At 37.8% G+C, this 24,651-nt stretch overlaps 1 protein-coding gene across 1 annotated transcript in view; it reads left to right on the top strand.

Annotated features, from left to right (window-relative positions):
- The window catches only part of C5H4orf33 (chromosome 5 C4orf33 homolog), an 86,171-nt gene that overhangs the window by 16,056 nt on the left and 45,464 nt on the right, over positions 1-24,651 (top strand). The gene's annotated exons all lie outside the window — the stretch shown is intronic.

Genomic DNA, 24,651 nt, shown 5'->3' on the forward strand with positions numbered 1-24,651 from the left:
CTAGCTCCTTGTTTTAATTAAGAGACAACCCATGGATAGGCCAGTAACAAGACAAAAGAAGCCTGGGGTGCAAACAGCACAATAAGGTCACATATCATATCAAAACTGCTACCTACGGACTTCTTTATAAAGAAAAAAATTAGCTTCCTAATTTGTTTCCACAAGTTGATCAATAGGTTGAATGCACTCCCATTAAAAAACCCAGAAGGCTTTTTTTAGTAGAAATTGACACAGTGATTCAAATTTTATGTGGAAATACAAAGGACCTGAAAAAGCCAAAAAAATTTGAAGTAGTACAAGGTTGGAGGATTTATTCTATCTGACTTCTAGACTTATTAAGCTTCAGTGTTGAAGAAACTTTGACCTTGGCATAGATTTAGATAGATACATCAATGGAACAGAGTAGAGAAACCAGAAAAAAAGAACTACATATAGTCAGTTGATTTTTTGACAAAGGGAAAGGATCATCTTTTCAACAAATAGTTTTCCAGTTGGAATAACTGGAAAAATGTGAAAAAAAATATTCAGTTTACCTAACAACCTACAGAAAAAATGTGAATGGTGAAATAAAAAAAGTTCTAGAAAAAAAAAATCATATCCTGGGGTAGAAAAAGATTTTTTTCACACAGGATATAAAAAGCACTAACTGAAAAGGAAAAAAAAATGAGAAATTGAACTTCATCAAAATTTAAAATTTCTGTTCATCAAAAGTTTCCATTAAGAAAGCAAAGAGGCAGTCTAGCAAGTCCACTCCTGAGTATATATCCAAAAAAATAAAATAAGACATGGAAACATTAATTCAAAGGGTACATGCACCTCAAAGTTCATAGTAGCATTATTTACAGTTGCTGAGATCATAGGCACCCTAAGTGTCCATCCATGAATGGATAAAGAAGATATGTATAAGTGAGTACTACTCAGCTTTTAGAAAGGAAGGAAATTTTGCCATTTGCAACAACATGAATGGACTTACAAGGCATTATGCTTAGTGAAATAAGTCAGAGAAAAACAAATACTGCGTGATATCACTTTTATGTGGAATCTAAAAAACTAATGAACATAACAAGAACTAGACTCAGATCTAGAGAACAAACTAGTGGTACCATTGAAGAGAGGGAAGGGGGAGGATCAAGGTAGGGGTAGGAGATTAAGGGGTAAAACTATTTTGTATTAAATAAGGTAAAAGGACATATTATTCAACACAGGGAATGTAGCCTATATTTTATAATAGTAATTGGAATATAATCTTAAAATAATGAATTACTATGTTATACACCTAAAACTTATGTAATATTGCATATTAACTATACCTTAATTAAAAAAAAAAAGAATTACTAAGAAAAAGTGAAGATGCAAGCCACCAATTGGGATAAAGTATTTAAAATAGGCATATCTGATAAAGGACTCTCCCCAGAATATATAAAGGACTCCTACAAGTTGATAATAAAAGGACAAGCTAATTAACAAAGGTCTGTCTATTCAAAGCTATGGTTTTTCCAGTAGTCATGTATGGATGTGAGAGTTGGACTATAAAGAAAGCTGAGCACCGAAGAATTGATGCTTTTGAACTGTGGTGTTGGGGAAGACTCTTGAGAGTCTGTTGGACTGCAAGGAAATCCAACCAGTCCATCCTAAAGGAAATCAATACTGAATATTCACTGGAAGTACTGATCCTGAAGCTGAAACTCCAAAACTTTGGCCACCTGATGCAAAGAAGTGACCTCATTGGAATAGACCCTGATGCTGGAAAAGGTTGAAGGCAGGCGAAGGGAATGACAGAGGATGAGGTGGTTGGATGGCATCACTGATGTGATGGACATGAGTTTGAGCAGGCTCCGGGAGTTGGTGATGGACAGGGAAGCCTGGTGTGCTGCAGTCCATGGGGTTTGCAAAGAGTCGGACTTGACTGAGCGACTGAACTGAACTGAATTAAAGAGCAAAACACTTGATCAAACACGTCACAGAGGAAAATATACAAAAGGCCGATAAGTATATAGAAAGGCTTTCAACCTAACTTATCACTAAGGAAGACAGAGTAAAATCACAGCAAGATACCACTAAATAACCAAAATTAAAAATTCACACAGTGGCTAAAATTGGAAACAACTGGCAGTACCAAGTGCTAATGGAAATGTGGAGAACCTGGATCAACGGTTCAGATACAAACAAAAACTTTGTTTATATGGTGGCAAAGCAAAGCACAGACATCCTAGATGCAATCAAAATTGTAAAATTTGAATTTGGATGTTTCTAAACCTAAAACCTAAAAGGTTTCTTTCTAAAACCTAATTTGCATCTTCTTTTGATCTGTTTAGATGTTTTCAAAACATCTCTTAACATTCTTTTATCTAGATGAGAAATGGTTTCCTTCTTCTAATACCAAGCAAGCAAAAAACATGTTATATAAACATTTTCTTTTGAAAGGAATATACAGTTCCACCACAAAACCTTGGAAAGTTTGGTATCATTCGTAAGATACCAGTACACCCTATAGAAACTTAGTATTTGAGAGTGGGTGTTTGTCACTTTTCACTTTTATGCATTGGAGAAGGAAATGGCAACCCACTCCAGTGTTCTTGCCTGGAGAATCCCAGGGATGGGGTCGCACAGAGTCAGACACGACTGAAGTGACTTAGCAGTAGCAGTTTGTAGTAAAAAAAAAAAAAAAAAAATTGTTTTTCAACTTTAGACCATGTAAGAATATTGTTTTTAAGATATGCAGTAAGTGATTTCCTTGCTGTGTTATGAATTGTTCACTACAGTGCCACTCAAATTCACTCTTCTTGCCACTTAAATAGATTACACAATGCATGTATTTATTCAGGTGCTTTCTCATGCTTTTTCTCAGCTCCAGTAAAGTGTAAGTCACACTCCAGAGGGCAATATGCTTTTTATTTTTAGCCCCCAATCACTTTCTTTTTACATTAATTTTTTTTTTTTTGCTATAGAAAAAAATACTTAAGTTTTTCAACTCATTTCTTCTTTCAAAAATACTAGGCTTTGGGGGCAGAAGATGGTGAGTATAATTAATTAATCAGATATTTGTAAAGAAAAAGGGTGCAAGTGGTAGAGTAATTACAGTAAGCCCTCAACACTTCTACTTATGCCTCAAAACCCATGTATCACTTCTACTTTCCATTTAAGCTTCCATAATATATTAACATTGCTGTATTATGGCACTTTCCAATTTAAGTTTTCATAGTATATTAATGTTGCTGTGTTATAGCACTTACCCACTGTGCTTTAGGAAACTTTCCAGACCTATCTCCCATCTTCTCAGTCTGACATTTTACTCCAGCGACCAGTTGGACTCAGCACACTGCCAGCATCCCGCATCCTGGTTTTGCTGCTGCCCCAGCTCATGCGAACACTTGCAGGAACCCACTTAGCCAATTTCATGCGTAGGCTACTCCAGATGTGAGAGAGAGCTCACACCCTATGGGACTCCTCTTGACCAAGAAGGATGGGAGTAGGTGGATAAATCCCTCAGATTGACAGTTCTGAGGTCCTTTCCACATCGCTCTGTAGAAGACGCCTATAGGGATTGCACTCCAGTTGCTCACAGCAGTGACCAAATAATAGCACAAATTGCCTCATTTCCTGTTTTGCTCTTCCTTGTTCCTTGGTCCTCTTTGAGATTACTTTACCAAAATCAATCCACTTGCAAGCCCTTGTCCCAGATGTTTTACGGGGAAGGCAGGCTAAATCAGTTGTTACCTGAAGAGACCCTCAGAAGTGGCCCGTTGGGATGGGAATCAGAAACTATTACCGTTCACGGAGCATACAGTGATAGGGACCCCATTGATGTTAGTTATGACACCAGAGTAACATCACAATTATTACTAAGACCTTTTTTTTACTGGTGGTAGACAGACTTGAGGAGCAGGTAAAGGTCAAACATCAGTGTAAGTGATAGCACTTGGCATAGAAGCAGTGGTAATAGTAGGGACTAAGAGTTATTAACCACTTTTTGTTTTGTTTTTGAAAATTTGGACATTGAAATAACTTTATTTGCTATTTCTCCATTAATAAAAAGTAACCATTTGGAGGAGATTCTGAGAAGATGGTGGAGTAGGAAGAACCAAGAATGTGTCTTCCCACCTAGACAACAATTGCACCAGCAGAACTGTCTGATATAATGGTTTTGAAACTCTGGAGTCTATTGACGGTGAAGTTGACTGCTGTCTGACAAAGGCTTTCAGTTCAGTTCAGTTCAGCTCAGTCATGTCTGACTTTTTGCAACCATGGACTGCAGCATGCCAGGCTTTCCTGTCCATCACCAACTCCCAGAGCTTGCTCAAACTCATGTCCATCGAGTTGGTGATGCCATCCAACCATCATCCTCTGTCGTCCCCTTCTCCTCCTGCCTTCAATCTTTCCCAGCATCAGGGTCTTTTCCAGAGTCAGCTCTTCCCATCAGGTGGCCAAAGTATTGGAGCTTCAGCTTCAGCACCAGTCCTTCCAAGGAATATTTAGGACTGATTTCCTTTAGGATTGACTGGTTTGATATCCTTGCAGTCCAAGGAACTCACAGTTCTTCTCCAGCATCACAGTTTGAAAGCATCAATTCTTCAGTGTTCAACTTTCTTCATAGTCCAACTCTCAGATCCATACGTGACTACTGGAAAAACCATCACTTTGACTATATGGACCTTTGTCAGCAAAGTAATGTCTCTGCTTTTTAATATGCCATCTAGGTTGGTCATAGTTTTCCTTCTCACATGACCCAAATTTGTTTTCAGTGATTTGAACATAATTTCTCATTTGTTTTTTCCCACAATAACAGACTCTGAATAAATTAACACTATCAACAACAATATGATTACTAGAAAGAGTTTAAAGAGCATTTTTGTTTTTGCTCTTCTTTTTGACCTTAGAATATATCCCAAAAGGATATACGGTCAAATTCCTGTGTTTAAAACCAGTTGAAAGTAGTTTATATCTTATGTTTTATGCCCCCAAATTCAATACAATTGAGTTCATTGGCTTCATTCCCCTTTAACTTTGAGGGAATTTTTTTTTTTTAATTTAAAATACTTCTGAGATTTAAGCTTCAAATCTGTGGATCAAGATATACTCAGAGAAGTCTGGCCTCTATTCTGGTTCCCTCTAACTCATCACCTCTGTCCCTTTATAGCTATAGTTCAGACTTCCATTTTTGATATAAGCAAGAAAGGAAACACCAAGATAGCCACACATGACAAATCAAATTTCTCTTTCATTTGCCTGAGCAAACAGACTTGTAACTTTGGGATCTTACTCAGTTTTACTAATAAGTAAGAGATTCTTATCCAGATTTACTAATGATTTCAAGGATATAAAGCCAAAAGGCTCAGGCAAATGAAAGAAATTTGATTTGATGTGTGGCTATCTTGGTATTTCCTTTCTGCACTGGATACATTCTCTAGCTAGTATTAGATGAGGTCTTTAAATGATATTTGTGTCTGACCTCACATAGCAAGAAAGGAATTGTTTAATGAAGCCTCCCTATTTTGTATTTAGATTGGTAAAGAGCTTATGTGACATTTTCTCTGGAGCCATGCCTTATAATTCCATAGATTTCCAGGGATAATCTTGCTAAGAGAATTTCACAGATAAGGGCACTCCTACTAATAGATACCTTTAGCCTGAAGATATTTAGGCTATGTTTACCAAAAAATTGGACTAGGACACCTGTGTTTTTTTCTTTCCCAGAGAATGTCCTTTGGTAATCAGACAGAAACAGATCACAGGCCAGCAGCTTTAACAAGGAGCCAGAATTCCCTCTATGGATTACCTTAATGACCACATTGCTTCATAGGTCTTTTAAATTTCTTTTAGCAACTCAATTACTCCTTTTCCTTCTTTATTCACAGTTATTTGAACCTTTTTTCAATGTATTGATGGAAACATTTAACTTGAGTATATAATTTTTCTAAGGCCAAATTCACTGCCTTCTCTGGCCAGTTAGTTTCCATAGGTGTTAGATCTACTGGGAGACTTAATTCAGCTTCCTCTAAATATTTTTTCATCATGGGAAATCATTGTTTACATAAATCTTGATTTTTTATTTAATGATATAAATAAGCTTACAAATTCTCTGTTACACCATATAGCTGTAGAAGAGAGATTAGTATTTGATATACCATGTATTATTCAATATTATAGGATAATTCTATTCTTCCTCAATAGAAATGGCTTCCCCTCATCCACATTCCACATTATACAGATGGCAACTAGAGTATACTGTTAAATAAATTCTGGACTGCATTTGGTTTGTTCCACATATTATGGTACAGGTTTTTTACAGATATCATTATGTACCATTTACTCTTGCTAGGGAAAGCACAGGTTGCTTCTATATCTAAATCTCCATACTTGTTGGTTTTAAGAACCCAGGTAGCTAACTCAGGAATCTGATGAAGGCATATACCTTAGCATTCCAGTCTCTTTTCAGAGATGGACACTGAATTTTTTTGTTGAATATCCACATGACGCACTTTGTTGTTGTTCAGTCACTATGTACGACTGTTTGCAACTTCATTGTCTGTGGCATGCCAGGCTCCTCTGTCTTCCACTATCTCCTGGAATTTGCTCCAATTCATGTCCATTGACTCTGTGATGCTACTTAACCATCTCATCTTCTGTCTCCCCCTTCTCCTTTTGCTTTCAGTCTTTCCCAGCATCAGGGTCTTTTCCAATAAGTCAGCTTTTTGCAGTAGGTGGCCAAAATAGTAGAGCTTTAGCTTCAGCAACAGTTATTCCAGTGAGTATTCTGAGGTTGATTTCTTTTAGTTTGACTGGTTTGATCTCCTTGCTGTCCAAGGGACTCTCAAGAGTGTTCTCCAGCACTGCAGTTCAAAAGCATCAATTCTGCGGTGCTTAGCCTTCTTTATGGTCCAACTCTCACGTCAGTATGACTACTGGAAAAACCATACCTTTGATTCTACAGACATCTGTCAGCAAAGTGATGTCTCTGCTTTTGAATACACTGTCTAGGTTTGTCAGAGCTTTCCTTCCAAGAAGCAAGTGTCTTTTAATTTCATGACTGCAGTCATCATCTACAGTGATTTTGGAGCCCAAGAATAGAAAAATCTGTCACTGCTTCCACTTTTTCCCTTCTGTTTGCCATGAAGTGATGGGACTGAATGCCATGATCTTAGTTCTTTGAATATTGTTTCACACCAGCTTTCTCACTCTCACCAAGAGGCTCTTTAGTTCCTCTTCACTCCTACCATTAGAGTGGTATCATATGCATATCTGAGGTTGTTGATAGTTCTCCCAGCAATCTTTATTTGTGTGTGTGTTTTTCTTTTGCTTTTTTTTTTTTTTTACAATAGTAAAAGATGTTTATCAGTTTTCACAATAATAGCCAGAAAATAAAAGATAATTACGATTGCAAGCCATAATGGGAACATGATTAACCTAACAATATAAAATAATTACATACAATTTGAGGGGTCAAGCAGAATGATGTGGTAAGTGGAAGTGCATACATGCACATGTTTTCATCTGCTCAGCCAGTCTATGTCTTTTGATTGGTGCATTTACTATATTTGCATTTAAGGTAATTATCAATATGTATGCTCCTGTTACCCTTTTCTTAATTGTTTTGGGTTTACTTTCTGTAGGTAGGGCTTTTCCTTCTCTTGTTTTCTGCCTAGAGAAGTTTCTTTAGCATTTGTTGTAAAGCTGGTTTGGAGGTGCTGAATTCTCTTAACTTTTGCCTGCCTGGAAAGCTTTTGATTTCTCCATCAAATCTGAAGGAGAGTCTTGGTGGGTAGAGTATTCTTGGTTATAGGCTGTTGCCTTTCATCACTTTAAATGTCATACCATTTCTTTCTGGCTTGTGGAGTTTCTGTTGAGAAATCAGCTGATAGCCTGATGGGAGTTCCCTTGTATATTATATTTCATTTTTTCCTTATTGCTTTTAATATTTTATCTGTCTTTAATTTTTGTCTGTTTGATTATTGTGTGTCTGGGTGTGTTCCTCCTTGGGTTTATCCTGCCTGGAACTTTCTGTGCTTCCTGGAGTTGGTTGATTATTTCCTTTCCTATGTTAGTTTCCCAGCAATCTTAATTCCAGCTTGTGATTGATCCAGCCTGGCATTTCACATGATGTCATCTGCATAGAAGTTAGATAAGCAGGGTGACAGTATACTCCTTTGTCGTACTCCTTTCCTGATTTTAAACCAGTCAGTCGTTCCATGTCAGTTGTAACTGTTGCTTTTTGACCCACATACAGGTTTCTCAGGAGACAGGTAAGGTCATCTTATATTCCCATCACTTTATAAGACTCTTCCATGATTTGTTGTGATACACATAGTCAAGGGCTTTAGCATAATCAATGAAACAGAAGTTTTTCTGAAACTTCCTTGCTTTCTTCATGATCCAAGGAATGTTGGCAGTTTGATCTCTGGTTCCTTGGCCTCTTTGAAACCCAGCTTGTACATCTTGAAGTTCTCTGTTCACCTAATGCTGAAGCCTAGCTTGAAGGATTTTGAGCATAACCTTGTTGGCATATGAAATGAGTGCAATTGTATGGTAGTTTGAACATTCTTTGGTATTGCCTTTCTCTGGGATTGGAATGAAAACTGATCTTTTCCAGACCTGTAGCCACTGCTGAGTTTTCCAAATTTGCTGGCATATTGAGCAGCACTTTAACAGCATCATCTTTCAGGATTTTAAATAGCTCCGCCAGAATTCTGTTACCTCCATTAGCTTTGTTCGTAGTAATGCTTCCTAAGGCCCACTTGACTTCACACTCCAGGAAGTCATGTTACCACACTATCATGGCTATCTGGGTCATTAAGATCTTTTTTGTATAGTTCTTCTGTGTATTCTTGCCACCTCTTAATCTCTTCTGCTTCTATTAGGTCCTTACCATTCCTGTCATTTATCATGCCCATCCTTGTATAAAATGTTCCCTTGGTATATCCAGTTTTCTTACAAAGATTTCTAGTCTTGCAGGAAAACATTCTATTGTTTTCCTCTGTGTCTTTATATTGTTCATTTAAGAAGGCCATCTTATTGCTCGTTGCTGTTCTCCAGAACACTTCATTCAGTTGGGTATATCTTTCCCTTTCTCCCCTGCCTTCCATTTCTCTTCTTTTTTTTTCAGCTATTTGTAAATCCTCCTCAGATAACCATTTCGCCTTCTTTCATTTCTTTTTCTTTTGGAATGATTTTGATCACTGCCTTCTGTACAATGTTACAAACCCCCATCCATAGTTCTTCAGACACTGTTTACCAGGTCTAATTCCTTGAATCTACTTGCTACCTCCACTGTATAATCTTAAGGGATTTGATTTAAGACATACCCAAATGGCCTAGTGGTTTTCCATACTTTCTTCATTTAAGCCTGAATTTTCCAAAATTTTGTGGCTCATGACCGGAGCCACAGTCAGCTCCAGGTCTTGTTTTTACTGACTCTGTGGAACTTCTCCATCTTTGGCTGCGAAGAACATAGTCAGTCTGATTTTGGTGTTAACCATCTAGTGATGTCCATGTGTAGAGCCATCTCTTGTGTTGTTGGAAAAGGGTATTTGCTATGACCAGTGTGTTCTCTTTACAAAACTGTTAGCCTTTAACCTGCTTCATTTTGTACTCCAAGGTCAAACTTTCCTGTTATTCCGGGTATCGCTTGACTTCCTATTTTTGCATTCCAGTCCCCTATGACGAAAATGACATCTTTTTTTGGTGTTAATTCTAGAAAGTCTTGTAGGTCTTCATAACTGGTCAATTTCAGCTTCTTGGTTGGAGCTTAGACTTGGATTACTGTGATACTGAATGGTTTGCCTTGAGAACAAACCAAAATCATTCTGTCATTTTTGAGGTTGCATCCAAGTACTGCATTTTGGATTCTTTTTTTGACTATGAGGGCTACTCCATTTCTTCTAAGGGATTCTTGCCCACAGTAGTAGATATAGTGGTCATCTGAATTAAATTCATCCATTCCCGTCCAGTTTAGTTTGTTGATTCCTGAGATGTTGGTGTTCAATCTTGCCATCTCCTTGACTTGACTATGTCCAGCTTACCTTGATTTGTGGACCTAACATTCCAGCTTCCTGTGCAGTGTTGTTTTTATAGCATCAAACTTTACTTTCACCTTCAGACATACCCACACCTGAGCATCTTGCTTGTGTTGGCCCGGCCACTTCATTCCTACTGGCATGCTTTGTGCTCAGTTGCTCAGTTGTGTCAGACTCTGGGACGCTATGGAGTGTAGCCTGCCATGGTTATTCTGTCCGTGGAATATTCCAGGCAAGAATATTGGAGCAGGTTGCCATTTCCTGTTCCAGGTGGTCTTCCAGACCTAGGGATCGGACCCAAATCTCTTGCATTGCCAGGCAGATTCTTTGCCACTGATCCACCTGGGAAAGTAATTGCCCTCTGCTCTTCTCTAGTAGTATATTTGACACCTTACGACTGGGAGGGCTTATCTTCTGGCATCGTATATTTTGCCTTTTCATACTGTCCATGGGGTTCTCTAGGCAAGAATATCAAAATGGATTGCTGTGTCCTTCTCCGGTGGACCTCGTTTTGTCAGAACTCTTCACTATGACCTGTCTTGGATGGCTTTGCATGGCATGGCCCATAGCTTCATTGAGCTACAGAAACCCTTTTGCCACAACAAGGTTTTGATCCATGAAGGGGTTCATGGACTGTAGCACACCAGACTCTCCTGTCCACAGAATTTCCCAGGTATGAATACTGGAATAAGTTGCCATTTCCTTCTCCAGGAGGTCTTCTTGACCCAGGAATTGAACCCATGTCTTCTGCATTGGCAGGCAGATTCTTTACTACTGAGCCAGTAGGGAAGCCTGTGAACCCACTTTAATTCTTCCTAATTCCCACAGAGCTTTCCTTGAGTGCCACATAAGGATATTTTCTATTGTCTAATGATCTAGGACCCATTTGCAGTTGACTACAACCCAGAGTCTGCAAATATCCAAATGATCGTCTGAGATTAGGAGCGTAATTCCCCTCCCAACTGCTAACCTAACCTCTCTCAACTCTGCCAAATAACCAGATTTGCCTTTCCTTCTCCCCTCAAGGCTTTTTTCTATCAGCAAGGCAGATGGTTGCCAATTTCCAAACAGTAACATGGCCATTGAGGCAGGAACTCCCATTAGTGAACCAGGCAGCTACTTATCTTGGCTAGGGAATCATAGGGCTTGGACCACTGAGGAGTATAGGGAAGGGAGATCCTCAGAGGGCTTTCTCATTGGCTCCATGAGCAACTTCCTGTCATATTCAGTGCACTTACCCCAAACTTCCCACCTAGTGCCCTCTTCCATATAGCATTGCCTGCTGGTCTGCTTTGCTGTGGTGCCTTTTCTCTAGTCAATATCTCTCTGGCATCATCCAAGGCAGGACTGATATCTAGCCTCAGAATTATTTGATGTCCTTCTTTGATGGAGCGCGGTTTGACCAAAACCCAGTAACAAGACAGCAGCTCTATTTCAGGTGGGTTTTAATGAGGAGCTAACTCTTAGTTTTCAAATCCAAATCCAAGAGGTCTTTGCTGAGTAGCCCTATTTGATTTCTCCCAAAGACTTCACATCTACATATATTCTAGGAGGCGAATATTCTTATATAATCTGAGCAGTTGCATTACGAGGTCTTAGTTGAGCTCCCTGCACCATTATCTTCTGCAAATTTTTTTTTTTCCTTAGGACCCCACTTAAAATAAGATTTATTTTTTATGACTTTGTGATAGGAGCTAGCAATAGTCTTACAGGAGCAGTGTGATTTTGCCAAAACTCAAATAACCCTCCTAGCTGTGAGTTGCTTGCTAGAGATAATAACTTGTTTCTCACAGTTTAAAGAATGCGTTTAGTTGCTCCTGGAATTTCTGATTGGGCTTGATTTAAATTTTAGCTGGATTTATCAGCTATCCCCTTTATCATAAAAGTGACTGTGGTTCTTAACTCCTCTTGACCTTTTTCCTCTGAGGAGTCAATTAACATAATAGCATCTATGTAGTACATTAACTTGTCTTAATGGTGGTTTAGTACACATCCTGACTCACTAAATTTTGGCAATTTGCCAGGAAATGTAATTTGCAGTACAGTAAATTTACCCTGGTTTCCATTCCATGAAAATGTAAACTGTGTCTGGTTGGATTCTGAATTTGGAATTGATAAAAAGGCACTGTATTAGATATTAAATTATATCTAATTTAATAGATAAATGGCATAACATGCTGCCTTGACTTATCACACTTCTTATATAGTTTTTACATATTAGAAGCAACCAGAGGAACCACCTTGTTTGATCCTTGACAATCTGTTATTTACCTTCAGGAACCTTCTGCTTGTATAGTAGCTAGGACTGTTAAAAAGGGGGTTAGTGGGAATCAAAATTCCTTAATCAAACACTTTAACCTTTTCCCTAATTGGAACAATTGTTGCCCTCTATTGTTGCCCTCCTAGAATTCTGTACTGCTAGTGTTAGTACAATTCTAAAGGTTCTCATTTAGCATGACTAATTAAAACTGGCTGAGAAGTGAACTTAGGCAATGTTCCCTGTAAAAGAACAAAGGCAACAGGCTCCATGTTTTCAGCTACAGCAAAGGGGGTCTATATTTTAGTCAATAAACATCTTCCTTTTATATTCAGATTATTACATTGATTATGTGACATTTTCCAAGGACCCTTACCCCACAAATCCAAATCTATAATATTTCATCATAAGCAATCTTAAACAAACCAAATACATCCTGCTAAAAGCATTCTGCTGACAAGGAAATTCTTGCTAGCAAGTATAATTTCACTAGATTTTTCGTGATTTGATTTATAAGGAGATTTGACTGTTGTGGCTCAGATGGTAAAGAATCTACCTGAGTTCGATCCCTGGGTCAAGAAGATCCCCTGGAGAAAGGCATTACAACCCACTCCAGTATTCTTGCCTGGAGAATCCCATGAACAGAGGAGCCTGGCAGGCTGCCGTCCAGGGGTTACACAGAGTTGGACATGACTGAAGTGACCTAGCACACACGTGCTTTCTTTTTACTTAGGACATCTTTCACCATATAAAAGAAGAAAGTGGATTGCTGTTTTGCTACTTAATTATTTATTTCATAAAGACTTTTGCATTTTTGCCAGTATATCTTTTGAATATGACCCTAAGAAGAGTATTTTCTGAATCAAAGGGCAAATGCATATACACTTTTGCTGGAAAATACAAAATTATTAAAGTATGATAGTTCCTGTTATCCCACAGCTTCTCCAGCAGAGTATGCTATGCTTTGAAGATTTTGCTATTCTGATAGGTGAGAAATGGTATCTCAGATAATTTGCTCTTATGTTATTATAATCTTTTTGGACATCATCTTGCTTGTATCAGAATTTGACAGTGTTAATCGTTCCCTCTTAGATGTCTCTCACTTGTCTTGGGGATATCACTTTCTCAATTCTTCTAGTTCTTCTTGGCTAGTTCCTTCTCTTTGCAAACTTTAAAAATGGACTTTGCCAAGCATCAATCTTTAGACCTCTTCTTTCTATCTATTTTCTCCCTTGGTCACCTCAATCAGTATTGTGGTTTAAACTATGTGTATTTACTAATGATTCCCAAGTGTATGTTTTCATCCTTCTGATGTATGCATGAACACATACACCTCTTCATATTGCCACTAAGTTATCTAAATGAGCATCTCATGTTTGCATCTCCAAAACTAACTCTTTTTAGCCACCATACCTGATACTCCCTGAGTTATCTTAAATGGCAAGTCTTCCTGTAGTTCAGAACAAAATTTCTTTCTTATTTGACCAAAATCCAGTTCATTGACACATCTCATCATCTCCATTTTTGAAATATATCCAGACTCTCCCTACATCTTAACACCTTCATTACTACCACTCTGGCCCAAACCACTATCATCTAGCCTGGATTGTTGTAACCTTGAGTTATTACTGTGATCTTTGAATTGGTTTCCCTGCTTCTCCCCTTGCCCAACTCCTCTGCATCTGCACCACCAAGCCTGTTTTTTAAAAAGAAGCCAGAGTCTTACTTTTTAAGAGCAACGTTATTCAGGTAAGATTTACATAAAACAAAATGTACTCATTTTAAAGGTACAATTTGATTCCTTTAAAATACACCCTGTGCCTATCTGTGATCAATCCCTGCTCCCACACCCAAGCAGCAACTACTCTATTTTCTGTTCCTACTGTTTTGCCTTTTCTAGAAATTTCGTTTAATTAATTACTATGACTTCAGTCTTTTGGGTCTATGGTCTGTCATGGGCATAATGTTTTTGAAATTTATTCATGCTGTTGCACACATATGTAGCTTGTTCCTTTTTATTGTTCAGAAGTATTCCATTATATGGATAGACTACAATTTATTGATTTATCTGTTGATGGACATTTGGGTTGCTTCCAGTTTCTACCTATTTTGATTAAAGGTGGTATGAACATTTGCATACACATATTTTTTGCAACCATAAGCTGTTAATTCTCTTCATTAAATATCTAAGAGTAAAGTTATTGGATCACATGATAACTGTAATGTTTAGCTTTTAAGAATATGGTAAATTATTTGCAAAGTGGCTTTACCGTTTTATAGTCCTCACAAAGAGTTCTAGTTGTTCCACATTTTCACCAGTCTTGATATTGTCAGTTTTTTAAATTTTAGACTTTCAAGTGTGGGTGTGCTGGTTACTCAGAGTGGATGACTAGTGATTATCAGTATCTTTTCATGTCCCTATTGGCCATTCATATATTTTCTTTTATGAAGTGTCTGTTTAAATATTTTGCCTATTTTTGTTTGTCTTTTTATAATTGAACTGTTTTGAAAATATGTTCTGTATACAAATCCTTAGACAAATATATGTGTTGCAAATACTTTCTCCAAGTCTTTGACTTGACTTTTTCATTTTCTTAAATGTGTCTTTCAAAGAGTAGATGTTTTATAACTTCTACTCATTGAATTCACAATATGCTACTAGAATACATTATTTTATTTTTCTACCACAATATGTTGTTTTTATTTTTGCTTCTTTTAACTAGTTATATTAAAAATATTTTTAAATAGAGAAAAGTATTTGTTTTATATCTCAAAAGTATTTGTTTTATATCTCCCCCATATTTACCATTTCTAGCACTTTCATTCTTTTGAAATCAAAGATTTTGTTTTTCAGTCTGGAGTTATTTTCTTCTGCCTCAAGAACTTCCTTTAGTATTTTCTAGAGTTTAAACATGCTGGGAGAAATTCTCTCCAAATTTTCTTGTCGGAAAAATCTTTAATTTTTGAAAGATAGTTTCATTGAGCATGGAGCTCTAGGCTGACTTTGTCTTTCAGTATGATAAAGACATAATTTCATTGCCTTCTTAATTGCATAGTTGCTGATGAGATACGCTGTATTCTTATTTTTTTCCTCTTTGTTTAATCACATGTCTTTATTCGGTCACTCACTTTTGTGATTTTCCTTTTATCACTGAGTTTTGGCAGCTTGTTTATAACGTGCCATAGTATAGATTTCTTGACAGTTATCTTAACTGGGGTCTTGTTGAACTTCTTGGGTCTCTGAATTTGGAGTTTTAATAAAAATTGGGAAGATTTTAGCCATTAATTTTTTAAGTTATAGAATTTATTTTTTAGTTTAAATTTATGTATATTTAATGGGAGGATAATCACTGTACAATATTGTGTTGGTTTCTGCCATGTAGCAACATGAATCAGCCATAGTTATACATATGTCCCCTCCCTGATTTATTTTTAATTGGAAGATAATTGCTTTACAGTTTAGTGTTGGTTTCTGCTGCACAACGTGAATCAGCTGTAAGTACACGTATATTCTCTCTCGCTAGAGCCTCTCTCCCACCACCACCCTGTTCCAGCCCTCTAGGTCATCACAGAGTACCGAACTGGGCAGTTCTATGGCTGTTTCCTGCCAGCGATTTTACATGTGGTAGTGTATATATGTCAGTGTCACTCTCTCAATTTGCCCACCCTCTCCTTCCTCCGCTGTCTCCGCAAGTCCATTCTCTACATCTGTGTCTCTATCCCTGCCCTGCAAATAGGTTCATCAGTACCATTTTTTTCTAGATTCCACATATATGTGTTAGTATACAACACTTGTGTCCTTCTTTCTGACTTAGTTCATTCTGTATAACGGCTCTAGATTCATCCATCTCACTACAGCTGACTCAAATTCATTCCTTTTTATGGCTGAGTAATATTAGCTGTATATAGGTACCACAATTTCTCTATCTATTCATCTGTTGATGGACATTTAGGTTGCTTCCATGTCCTGGCTATTATAAATACGGCTGCTATGAACATTGGGGTTCATATGTCTTTTTCAGGGTATATGCCTAGTTGTGGGATTGCTGGGTCATATGAGAGTTTTATTCCTAGTTTATTTTTAAAGAAATCTCCATACTGTTTTCCATAGTGGCTGTATCAATTTACATTCCTACCAACAGTTCAAGAGGGTTCCATTTTCCTCACATCCTCTCCATCATTTACTGTTTGTATATTTTTTGATGATTTCTTGATGATGGTCATTCTAACCACAGTGAGGTGTTACCGCATGACAGTTTTGATTTGCGTTTCTCTAATAATGAGCTATGCTGATAGCCATTAATTTTTAAAAATACCTTTTTTTTTTTTTTTTTAGTATTCCTTTCTCTCCTCAAGCAAGCCTGCTTGATTTAGTTATGAGACCTTGAAATTCTTTTCATTTCTTTCCCAATCTTTTCTTCTCTATTCTTTGTTTTAGAAAGTTATTATGACCATGTCTTCACATTCACTAACCCTTCCTTTGCAATGTCTAAACTGCTGTCAGTTCCAACAGGTTTAATTTTCATTCCAGATATTGTAATAATTACCTATCAGTCCATATAAAATTATTCCCAAAATTAGCATCTTAAAATAACATTTATTATCTCACAATTCCTATGGGTTAGGAATTTGAGAATGGCTTAACTGGGTTAAGAACTGGGTTCTAATTAGAACTGGGTTCTAATTCAAGGTCTGTCACGAGATTGCAGTCAGGCAGTTAATAGGGGCTGCGGTCTCATCAGAAGGCTTGACCAGAGGGTGATCTGCTTCCAGCCTTACTCAACTGGCTGCTGACACTCAGTTCCAGACCACATGTGCCTCTCCACAGTGCTCTCTCATGACGTGGCTGCTGACTTCCCTGAGAGCAAGCTGTCTAGGATCGTAAGAGAGAATTGTGTACACAAGACAGATGCTGAAGTCCTTTTATAACCTATTATAGGAAGTGACATCCCGTTTCTCTACCAGATCGATTCTTTTGAAACTTTTAAAATCCCTCCCTGTGCTGAGTCTGGAAATGCTTCCAGGCCAACACCCAGGGTAATTATGGGCTCAGTTTGTTTCCCTTTTCTTATACTGGTGGTCCTCCATTTTCTGACAATGGTGGTTTCATATAATTTATTGTTTTTCTACTTGTTCATGGCAGGACCCATAGCAAATCCCACATAGAAGTCCCATAGCAATTACCTCTTCATAGGTAGAAGCAGAACTACCATCAGAGACTGTTCCATAATGTGAGGTCATGCCATACCTCTGCTCAGCAACAGCAGCAGTTTGCCATTTCAATTGTTGGTCTCCATCATTTCTCTCTTGGACCTCCCATGCGACAATGCTCCTCTCACCTTCTCCATTTAAGCTTCATTAGTTCCACTATTCCCCAAATATAGTTAGCACTGTCTTGATGTAAGGACTTTGTTTTTGTTGTTAACACTGTCTAGAACACACATTCTGCAGATATATGTGGGACTGATTTCCTCATCTGAATTTAAATCTTTGCTTAAATGTTACTTGGGCTTACACATAGGCTTTTTCTTATCATGTCCTATAATATAGCAAATCCCCTCTTGTTCATTCTTTGTTTTACTTACTCTGATGTATTTTTATTAATAGCACTTATCCCTCCATGTTTTTCTGGAACTCTCTTCCTTTTTCGATGATCCAACAGATGTTTGCAATTTGATCTCTGGTTCCTCTGCCTTTTCTAAATCCAGCTTGAACATCTGGAAGTTCATGGTTCATGTATGGTTGAAGCCTGGCTTGGAGAATTTTGAGCATTACTTTGCTAGCATGTGAGATGAGTGCGATTGTATGTAGTTTGTTGCCTTTCTTTGGGATTGGAATGAAAACTGACCTTTTCAAGTCCTGTGGCCACTGCTGAATTTTCCAAATTTGCTGGCGTACTGAGTGCAGCACTTTAAGAGCATCATCTTTTACGATTTGAAATAACTTAACTGGAATTCCATCACTTCCACTAGCTTTGTTTGTAGTGATGCTTCCCAAGGCCCACTTGACTTCACATTTCAGGTCTGTCTCTAGGTGAGTAATCACACCACTGTGGTAATCTGGGTCATGAAGATCTTTTTTGTATAGTTCTTGTGTGTATTCTTGCCACTTCTTTTTAATATCTTCTGCTTCTGTTAAGTCCGTGCCATTTCTGTCCTTTATTGAGCCCATCTTTTCATGAAATGTTCCCTTGGTATCTCTAATTTTCTTGAAGGGATCTCTAGTCTTTCCCATTCTATTGTTTTCCTCTATTTCTTTGCATTGATCACTGAAGAAGGCTTTCTTATCTCTCCTTGCTATTCTTTCGAACTCTGCATTCAGATGGGTTTATCTTTCCTTTTCTCCATTGCCTTTAGCTTCTCTTCTTTTCTCAGCTATTCAAAAGCCTCCTCAGACAACCATTTTGCCTTTTTTGCATTTGTTTTTCTTGGGGATGGTCTTGATCCCTGCCTCCTGTACAATGTCATGAACCTCCATCCATAGCTCTTCAGGCAGTCTGTCAGATCTAATTCCTTGAATCTATTTCTTACTTCCACTGTATAATCTAAGGGATTTGATTTAGGTCATACCTGAATGGTCTAGTGGTTTTCCCTACTTTCTTCATTATAAGTCTGAATTTGGCAATAAGGAGTTCATGATCTGAGCCACAGTCAGCTCCCGGTCTTGTTTTTGCTGACTGTATTGAACTTCTCCATCTTTGGCTGCAAAGAATATAATCAGTCTGATTTCAGTAATGACCATCTGGTGATGTCCATGTGTAGAGTCTTCTCTTGTGTTGTTGGAAAAGGATGTTTGCTATGACCAGTGTGTTCTCTTGGCAAAACTCTGTTAGCCTTTGCCCATATTTAAAGGCAGAGACATTACTTTGCCGACAAAGGTCTGTCTAGTCAAAGCCATGGTTTTTCCAGTAGTCATGTATAGATGTGAGAGTTGGACTATAAAGAGAGCTGAGCGCTGAAGAATCAGTTTCTGTACTGTGGTGTTGGAGAAGACTCTTGAGAGTCCCTTGGACTGCAAGGAGATCAAACCAGTCCATCCTAAAGGAGATCAGTCCTGAATATTCATTGGAAGGACTGATGCTCAAACTGAAACTCCCAATACTTTGGCCCCTTGATGTGAAGAACTGACTCATTGGAAAAGACCCTGATGCTGGGCAAGGTTGAAGGCAGGAGGAGAAGGGGATGACAGAGGATGAGATGGTTGGATGGCATCACTGACTAGATAGACATGAGTTTGAGCAAGCTCTGGGGTTTGGTGATGGACAGGGATGCCTGGTGTGCTGCAGTCTATGGGATCACAAAGAGTTGGATATGACTGAGTGACTGAACTGAACTGATCCCTGCATGGCATATTAAATATTTTCTATTGTATGTTTATTCCCCTTATGCAAATATAAGCTCTAAGTGAGATATTCCCCAGAATCATGCCTGATACAGTAGAAACTAGATGCATTTTTGTTGATTATTTGAATATGTAGCAGATAGGAATTTTGCTTTTATAATATGGGTAAAGAAGTATTGCATTTCTTTATTTAATTAAAACAGATATCTATTCCCAGACCACACCTTCCTGGCTGACAGAATACTATCATGTTTCAAGGGTCTTCTCGTCTTTTCTAGGTGTTTCAAGAGTTTTAGGAGTCTTGTTTAGTGTAAAATATTTATGGAAGGGTCTTCTATTCTTTCATCTACATAGGCTACCATTAGTATTTTGATAGTACAAACCACAGTTTTCCCTTGAACTCATGACTCAGCTGCTTTGTATCCAGGCTTGGACACAGAAGTCTTTTTTTCTCTGTGGTCAGCCTCCTCAAGTTCTATCCTACCCAGTCAAAGACTCTCACATCCCAGGAGCTCTGCGTAGGAGTGGCATGGGTTTCCACCTCCATGGAAAACCCTCCAATTTCTAAACCTTTGTCTATAGTTCTCATTCAGAAAACTCTCTGATCACTCCCTCTTTCCACAGATAGGCCACTTAAGTGTTTCAGAGTCTAGTCTTATGTACCATTACACATGCTCACACATGTATGCACACAACCAAATGCAAGTGATTCTTGGGAACTTTTACTTTAGGCCCTACAATGCAAGAATAAATAAGTTCAGAACTATACCACATACCCTGGCTATATTCTGGTTGATGGGGAAGGAAATTACCACATTAAAAAAATTTTTTTTTCTCTCACAGAGTGGACAAATCTAAATTAATGCACCAATAGAGTAATTATCCCAGACATGAGTGAATGAATGATTAAAAGACTTCTTAGAACATGCCCACATCCTATCCAACTTTTATTTTCTGTTGCTAGTAAACGCCTTTCCAAAAGTTTTATAAAACTTTGTTTCTGCATGCCTTTCTTATTGCGCTTTGTCACTTTTGCATTTTGAGTCACATGTGCAAAGACACATATATATGTGTCTTGTATATGTCAGTTGTTGTACTTAGTTGCTCAGTCTTGTCCAACTCTTTGTGACCCCATGGACTGTAGCCCGTCAGGCTCCTCTCTCCATGGGAATTCTCCAGGCAAGAATAATTGGAGTCTGTTGCCGTGCCCCACTCTGAGGGATCTTCCTAACCCAGGGATTGAACCCAGGTCTCCCATATTGCAGTCAGATTCTTTACCGCCTGAGCCATCAGGGAAGCCCATATATTCAGTTACCTGCCAACTAAACTGTGAGCGTCTTTGGGACATAATTTGTGCCTAACTTGCCTTTTTCCCACTACAGCATAAATATTTTGTTTCAGTAGGCCCTAGAAGTAATTTTAAATAAATGAAAATAATTTAATTAATGAAGATATAGTTCCAGTTTTAGTGCAGGAGATATAATAAAGGTCATATTAAAGCTTAAGTCTGATTGTAAGTTAATTGTTGCTGAAAATGCTTCCTTTAAACTTATGCAAATGTTTTTAAAGAGAACAGAGTTTCCTTTTCTTTCCACTAACAACATTCTCATAATATTTAAAAAAAAACACACCACCTTAAAAAAGTGAGCATTGTTTGTATTGACTATATGTGGCCCTGTCCAAGTTAGGCTATATGATATTGGTCTTGTCACCTTGTTCTGACCATATATTTGCTGCACTGATCTGTCACCATTATCAATAAACACAACCAAGGACAACTCTACTAAGGAGAGTAAACATTAATCATAAATTTTCTAGTAAATAATGAAACTTAATGCCTTAACCTTGATAAGATATATTAACTTATAAATAATATCCAAAATATATTTCTCTTTTAAGTTTTTAAAAGTGAAGTTCATCCTGATCCTAACTCTTATTGAAGCATGCTGTGGAGGTCCTGCATGCTGCTTTTTACCAAAGAGCTGTTTGGCTCCTTGTTTTCATTTTCTAATCCTGTAGGGATGTGACTCTGTTGTGTGTGTTCTCAGTGACTTGGTCATCTCCGACTCTTTGAGGACCCTTGGGCTAGAGCCCGCTAGGCTCCTCTGTCCATGGAATTTTCCAGGCAAGAATACTGGAGGGGGTTGCCATTTCTTTCTCGAGGGCATCTTCCTGACCCAGGGATTGAACGCATGTTGCTTTCATCTCCTACATTGGCAGGTGGATTCTTTACCATTAGTGCCATCTGGCTATTTGTTGGGGAGGGTCATAGTTCTTCCTGTCCAGTGAAACATTGCTTGAGTATTTTTTTTTTCTTTTTTACTGTGTGTTTCTAATAAAAATCAGTGCAGTAAAATTTCAAACAGATATACAGAAAAATGGAATCTATTGGTTATATTGGTAAATATTTCTAATGATTAGAGTTTGAAATAAAGTTTTCTTGTGAAAGGATTACATGTAGATGGTTGTCAAGCTAGGATAAATTTTTTCAGGAGCTCCTGTAGGAAATTCTAAAAGAATTTTATTTCAAAAAATGAGAAAGAAAGCTGGATACCAGAGATCCTTTTGTTAGTGAATAGTTGTCACAACAATTTAGAACTGCTAAAGAATGTTTAACATCAGACCTTGTGTCCATGATACATATGTATGGGTAAGTCAGAGAGGTTTGATGTTCTGTAAAAAAAAAAATTCTACATTAAAGTCCAGTAATTTGGGACTTCCCTGGTGGCACAGTGAATAAGAATCTGCCTGCCAGTGCAGGGGACACAGGTTTGATCCCTGGTTCAGGAGGATTTTACATGCTGTACACAGAGCAACTAAGCCCATGTGCCACATGTACTGGGCCTGCGCCCTAGGGCCGATGAACTGCAAGAATTGAGGCCATGTGCTGCAGCTGCTGAAGCCTGCATGCCTCGAGCCTGTGTGCTGCAAGAGAAGCCCACCTCAGCGAAGCCCACCTCATGCATGGCAACAAAGAGCAGACCCTGTTCACTGCAACTAGAGAAAGCCCGCACAAAGCAACGAAGACCCAGTGCAGCCAAAAAAAAAAAAAAAGTTCAGTAGTTTGTATCAAAACTGGAGCACATCCATTACTCTTGATTTTATTTAAGACCCTGTGTAGACTCAGAAAGAAAAAGCAAGTATGTAAATGCAAAAAAAGAACTTTTACCTAAAAGCCTAAAGTATTTTCAAGTTACCTCATATTTTTGTTGTCATCTTGGAGTCTTTCAGAAATATTTTGCATTTTAAAGATAATTATAGGTTGGCTTCAGAAGAGTAAATAAGAGTGAATGGACACCATTTGCATTTGTGTGCAAATTATGACAATTCCGTCTTTTTTCTTCCTCCTTAATTACAAAGAATCAAGTTTCAGTCTTGAATAGGCCTTCAGTATTGAGTGTATTCTGTCCCAATATGAAAACATGTCTCTGTTCTCTAAATATGTTTTCATAAAATTTTTTTACCATATCACAGCCTCACTCCAACTCATATTCACTTGGGACAGAAAAATTAATGGGGTGCTTTGGAGTGACTTTTTTCATTCTCTGGGCTCCTGGCTTTATATAAACAGGATGCAAGATTTCTCGAAATTCATGAGTTTCTATTCTTCAAAGATTAAAAGTTTTTAAATGATCACTTTATCTTCTACACTTCTTTTTTTGTAACAGATTTTTTTTTATTATTCATCTGCCTTTTCTTTGTTTAAAATTTTGTGTTTTTAAATTTCCTTGCATTAATCTCAAGCTTTTCTCCTAAGATTTTCTAAGCAACATCAAAATGCAGGACACAAATATTGACACAATTTTAATTGTAATTGTTTATTGGCTACCCAAAGACTTGGAGACAGCCTTGAAAATTGTTTATAAAAATCCCCATGCCTATTTTTAAAGATGAGGTATGATAAGGAACCCTGGAGAAAGAAATGGCAACCCACTCCAGTATTCTTGCCTGGACCATCCCATGGACAGAGGAGCCTGGCAGGCTACAGTCCATGGGGTCACAAAGAGTCGGACATGACTGAGCAACTAACACACAAGATAAGGAAATATTTGCCCCAAAGGGAGCACTGTTGATTTTATTTTATAAACACATATAAATAGTGTTAGATACTTTAATATATCTGTTATTGGATAATGTACAAAAATTCTTAGTATATGTTAAGTACCCTGTATCTAATAATCTATTCATATCTGTTGAATAACTACTATTTGCCAAGTACTTTATAAGTGTATTCTTAGTTTTTATATAAGATAAAAACCTTATCAGAGGGATATTATCATTATCCCTATTTTATGGATGAGGAAACTGAGGCTCAAAGAAGTTATATAATTTGAGCATGGTCAAATAACTGATTGATAAATGTATTAAATAGAATATTAATGCCAGTGACTATGTATATAGTTTTCTGAAATTCACTTCTCAGAAACTGACCTTGTTCATTGTGAAAGAAAATTTTAAATACCAAGGTCTCTAGTTTTAGCAGACCTATATTATAACACCATCAGAGAGATTGACACATTTCAATTGCCTATAATGTGGGAGCTCATTATGAAGTAAATGAATTGACAAGTACCAGACTAGGTTCCACCACCAGTGCCAGCAGTCCTGCTGGGTCACTAAATTCCATCCCCATCCTGTGTTACCAGATGGCAACGTTGTTTGTATTAATTTAATTATTGGGGGTGAGGCTTTGAGTCTTGTGGCTTTGACGATATCTAAACAATGACAATGGCTCCAGTAATCTGCCAGTTAATTGGCACCCTTTCCTTGGTCCAATCCAGAGAGACTGGTCACAGGAATATTGGGGAAATGGGAACCACCTTCTGCCTTGTTTGCCCACTGACTTTCACTATGATCCCATCTTCTTTACTTTTCCCTCTTTGTTATGTCATTGCTCTATTTCCCCTTCTTCTCTCCCATATGTAACAGAACAGAAAACCTTAACCTGCTTTCCTTTGAGCAGGGAGGATGGCGAGGGAGAGGAGAAAAAACCAACAGCCAATCCTTCTATACTAAAATTTGCTTTAGGGGTTGAGAGGGTTA

Source organism: Cervus elaphus, chromosome 5 (genome assembly GCF_910594005.1).
Source record: "Cervus elaphus chromosome 5, mCerEla1.1, whole genome shotgun sequence".
In the NCBI taxonomy this organism is placed as follows: domain Eukaryota; kingdom Metazoa; phylum Chordata; class Mammalia; order Artiodactyla; family Cervidae; genus Cervus; species Cervus elaphus.